General features: G+C 30.0%; 1 long non-coding RNA gene across 1 annotated transcript; it reads right to left on the reverse strand.

Annotated features, from left to right (window-relative positions):
* Positions 1-597: 597 nt before the first annotated feature.
* On the reverse strand, positions 598-1,384 carry LOC108192594 (uncharacterized). The gene is made up of 3 exons (XR_010288538.1): positions 1,284-1,384; positions 1,042-1,166; positions 598-933 (listed from the first exon to the last, which is right to left on the reverse strand). It is a non-coding gene; the product is annotated as an uncharacterized LOC108192594 (long non-coding RNA).
* Between the last annotated feature and the right edge of the window lie 3,915 nt (positions 1,385-5,299).

Raw genomic sequence — 5,299 nt, forward strand, 5'->3', positions numbered from 1 at the left:
CAACAACCGACTCTCTTGTTTTTTCCTTCACTTTATGTGCAAGCTTATTATTTTCTTTATCATCCATTTTCTTATGTTCCTTTGCATGTTGAACTCTTTCTTTGTTCATATCTTTTTGATGTGTCTATCAAATAGCAAAACAAGTAGATCTTAGACATGAAAATAATAATTTAAATTAATGGAGACAATATAATGAAACTATACATAAAAACAAATATAGATTACATAGATAACCTCAAGTTCCATGGAAACCAGTTTTCGTGGCCAAGCAAGAAAATATCCCGGAGCTTCTCCAATCAGGTTAGCGTCATCACATGGTTTAGGCAAGGGAGTATTAAATTCTGACTTTTCAGCAACTTCAAATTGCACCCTCACGTATCCTTCTTCTAGTGGTATACAGTGTAAGACTCTATTATTGACATCATTGTGCAAGATCCCACGTCCAACATATTTACGACCGGGATCCAAATACAAATAACAAGCATGTTTACCTTGTAATTTGATATATCAATAAGCACAATATATAAAAGTCAGATCAAATTCTGACAAAAAAAGGTATTTAAGCTTAACTATAAGTTATAGTTGAATTAATACCTCGGGAAGTTCTTCACCAATAACAGGATCATGATCGTCATTATGTTCATAAATAAATTCTTTATCCATGTCAAAATTATCCATCTGGCTAGAACCTCTGGATTGCATACTGGGATTGCAACCCTTACTTTTCAACTCCTTAATTTCATTTATCAAATAAGCAACATCATTTTTTAATTGAGATAGCTCACTCATGGTTGATATTTTCTGCAATGATTTCTTTGTTACACCCCATCCTGCAGCTCTCACTCTTCCAGAATATTCCTTTGGGATCAATTGAGCAAACAAATCATTAGTTCCTGTAAGCTCATGTTCGGCCAATTCTTCTTGTGTGGCAACCTGGTAACATATAATACAATTCAAATACAGTTATCATTTGTTAACATATACTGCATATAGTGCAAGACAAAGATAGCTTTATAGATCAAGAAGCTTATTTATGATTACCTTCTCAAGAATTTTCAATGCGCTAGAATAGTTATGACACCGCCTGCATCTTTTCTAGCATACTCCCACAATTCTAGTCTAGTCACAATAGGGTTCGTTTCACCATCATCAATTTTTTTCTTAATCTAAACCAAAAATAATAGCTGGTTATATATTACTACTTCAAGTAATTACTATATAATTACAATTTTTTTTATCATAATTTACCAAATTTCAAACACAATTCATTTAAATGTACATACAAGCATTTCTCTGAGACGTGCATATCCGAGACACGCCTTCTTGTATCTGGCTTCTACTCCTTCTGCTCGTGCTTTATTTTCTTCACTTTTTTCCTATAAATTGTATTATATTAGTCATTTAAATATCAATGATATTGATAATCACTAGAAGATAAAGAATAAACATACCAAGAAATCTTCTTTGGTTGAGTTTTCCACAAAGTCCTTCCAATAAGGTGTCACACTAGAAAAATTTTATCCAATTTCGATCCATTAAAATAGTAATAAAGTATAACCTGGAAAAGCAAAATAAAGCAGGGAAGAAAATAAAAAAAATAAAATCCTTCTAATACCAGTAAGCAACAATAATATTCATAAAAATAGAGATTAAAACTCTTTTCAATGTACTAACAACATACATATATTGTTTCACAGCCTCTAACATTACCAAACACGTGAGGGTCATCTTGATAACTACTTTAGTTGAAGTTAAAAAAATGAACCAAACAAAGCGAATTATTGGAAAAGGTGAGAAAATCTTAAAAAGGTGTTATTCGGACAGACCGTGAGACAGAATGAGAAACATAGGACTATACAAGGGTGTCCCATTTTAACTGATGTTTGATTTTCTAGCACGTATATTGAGATGTAAAAAAACAATATCTACCCTCAATAAAATAATTCAATTTTTATATCAAATAAAAGTTTTGGTTCCAAACTTTTATTTAATATAAATTTTATAAAAAATTATTATGTTTAGATGTGATTTTTTTAACATCTTAAAATACGTGTAAAAAAGTCAAAAGCAGTTAAAATGGGACCGAGGGAGTAATAAAATACGTACACAAAAAGCCAAACTCACCAACAATACACCCGTTGTGCCGTGATGATTCTAATATGTTACATTATCACATTGCCATCCACCAATCAAACATTCTAGTTATATTTTTGTAAGTGTATTGTAGTGGACACAACAATAAGAGCACAGATCAGTGAACACTATTGAAAGAAAAATCAATTTAATACCTAATTGGAATACCTAAGTACCTATTTTGTGCCTTTGGTTCGATTAGAGAGACCAGGATATACCCTAATTTTGATGCTCTGAGTAGAGAGTAATGCAGGGAGACGCCGAGAGAAACTGCAACATCCTCTGTGTTAGTGTCGCTACGTACGTGTTCATCCTTAAAAAAAAAACAAAAAAACTTACACTTTTAATTAATTGAAATAAAACTATTAATTAGTTAAAGACCCAATCCACACACACACGCATATATATATATATATATATATATATATATATTAATTAATTTTATATCATAATTATAAATATTTTTATTTTATATAAGGTTTTATAAATAAAAATATTTGATGCTAATTTAAAATATAATACTTAGTTAATGCTTTATTATCTTGTATTTAGAAACAAAATTCTTTGATGTTAATGTATTGTATAATATAATAACATATTTTCATGTAACTTTAGTTTTTATTTATTAATATATAATATTTAAACTCATATTATTTTGATAGTGTATATGTATTTTGTATGTAATATAAATATAATATTTTTTTAAATTTTTGCTGTTCGTTAGTTTTGTGATTTATAGAGGTGATCACGATATAACACACTAGATTAACTAAAATGTATATATTCGCTTAAGAAAACAAAAAAAAAATTGTATAATACAATTTGTATAATAAAAACCCTAAATTAAGTTATTTTGATTTTATTCTCCAAGATAATATTTTGACATGGGTTGTGTAAGTTAGTTAAGTAAATAACAGAAATTACTTATAATGCACTATCTTAAACAGCGTTTCTAAAAACGTTATTGAAGTGTCAATAATTTTATATAAATATTTTAAAATTACTTAGAAAACATTAACTTCCATAGCATTTCAGTAAGCGCTATGTAGGTTGGTACTTATAATACACTATCTTAAATAGCGTTTCTAAAAACGTCATCGAAGTGCCAATAATTTTAAAAAAATATTTTAATATTACTTAAAAATCATTATCTTCCATAGCGTTTATATAAACGCTATCTAAGTTGATACTTACATAGCGCTCATTTATCATATGTTATGTTTGTTTATTATTTTTTTTTATTTGTATTTTTTATAATGCTTACATAGCGTTTGTGGAAAAAAACACTATGTAAGTAAATAACTTACATAGCCCATCATAGAAACGTTATCTAAGTAACGTCTCTTAAGCACATTTCTGTAGTAGTGGCGACTCAAATTAATATTTATGTTATAATGTTTTGTTATTAGTATTGTGTTTGACAAGAGAACGGCTCAAAATAAAGTTTATCTATATTATTATATTTAATTTTATCATAATTATAATAATAATTATTGATTAATATTATTTTCGATGGGAGGACGGTTCAAACAATTTTTGTTTTTTTATTAGTATTGTGTTTGACATGAGGACCACTTAAACAAATTTTATATTAATTATTATATATTTTTATTAATGATATATTTAACGGGAACATGACTCAAAATAAGTTTTATGCAATTATAATATTAATTCGTATCAAAATTTATAAAAAATTCATTACGCCGCCTCGAAGCGCGGCTTTATTCACTAGTTATAATATAGGATAGGATATTATGATACATAAATTTTATATGCTTAAAACTTGTAGGAAAAAGATCAATTTTCAGAAAAAGATCAATTTTCAGTGCAGCATATTTTATAATTTTGAATGAATTTTAAAAGAATGAAATTCCTCGATTTTATACATGGTCGGCCAACAAAATTGAAAAGAGGCCCAACCACTTATTGTTTTGTGATAAGTACCTGACAGCCTGGCAGCCACATTAGTATGATATTATTGGTTGTAGCCATGGCCAAGCTCAGGCGGATTTGTTTTAGGCTCCACCTCTCAAAAGAACTCAAGTTAATGAACTTGTTTGGCTACTTTATCTTTACGATGTGGGATTTGTTTGACACCCACTCAACACTACCCTCACTTAAAGTGGAGTCCAGCCGAAAACAAGGACCGGGTAGGGAACATTATGGACCTGCCTCTTGCGCATTGGGTTCCATTAAATAATTGGAAGAAATTAAAACAAGGTTTTCTTATACCTATGCTTAATATGTTGCATGATACTTAAAAGAGATTTTCACTGGATATCAGTTATGGGAAAACTATAGCTGCACTTTTCACTGAAGTCATTACCTGATATATATGGAATTTATCAATTATTAAAAATTTGTGTTCTGTAGAACTAAGCAGTAGCATCATGTTTGTGTTTTGCATATAGTTGGACTTATATTGTGAGCTTAACAGGGCCTGAAACTTCCATACTTCTTTTCCTTCAAATTCTTAGTCACCTAATTGTTATAAGGATTTCCAACAATTGGATCGGAGTACGTAGCTTGGAATGAGAAATTTTAACATTGTTCTACTTGTCATATATACGAGAGCTCCAACTTTCCATTTTGATTTTTAACTAAATATGGAATTTTTTCTCTTTTTCCAATTTAGTTGTGTTGATGAGCACATAGGTCTAGGGAGTGTTGTTGCTTGTGCAAAAAGCACAAGAGGTTGTTTGGCCAAAAAGGGCAGCGGAGATATGGTGGCCTGCTGAAGTTGATTGGCTATCCTCCTGTATGTTAAATTTCTCAACAGAAAATCAACTAACCCTTGGTTAAGAGACAAGCTCATTGTCCCCTACAAAAGTGTATACTATGCCGCCATTGTAAGTAATTTATTCAATTACAAATTCTATTTATTTTCATGATATAAAAACAAATTGTCGAGCTCAAACACATTGTTCCCCTGGTTAACAGACAAACTGATGGTTCTTTTTATTTATGATAGGCTTTGAATGTGTTACTGAGATTTTCGTGGATTCAAATGGTTTTGGACTTGGAAGTTCCATTCCTGCACGAGCAGAGTATGATTGCAGTCATAGCTATCCTGGAAATTGTTTGTAGAGGGGTTTGGAATTTTTTCAGGTAAATTAACAGATATACTGTTATAATTTTTTCTAGTGTGTGCCATGAGCACATGCTA

Source organism: Daucus carota, chromosome 2 (genome assembly GCF_001625215.2).
Source record: "Daucus carota subsp. sativus chromosome 2, DH1 v3.0, whole genome shotgun sequence".
NCBI lineage: Eukaryota > Viridiplantae > Streptophyta > Magnoliopsida > Apiales > Apiaceae > Daucus > Daucus carota.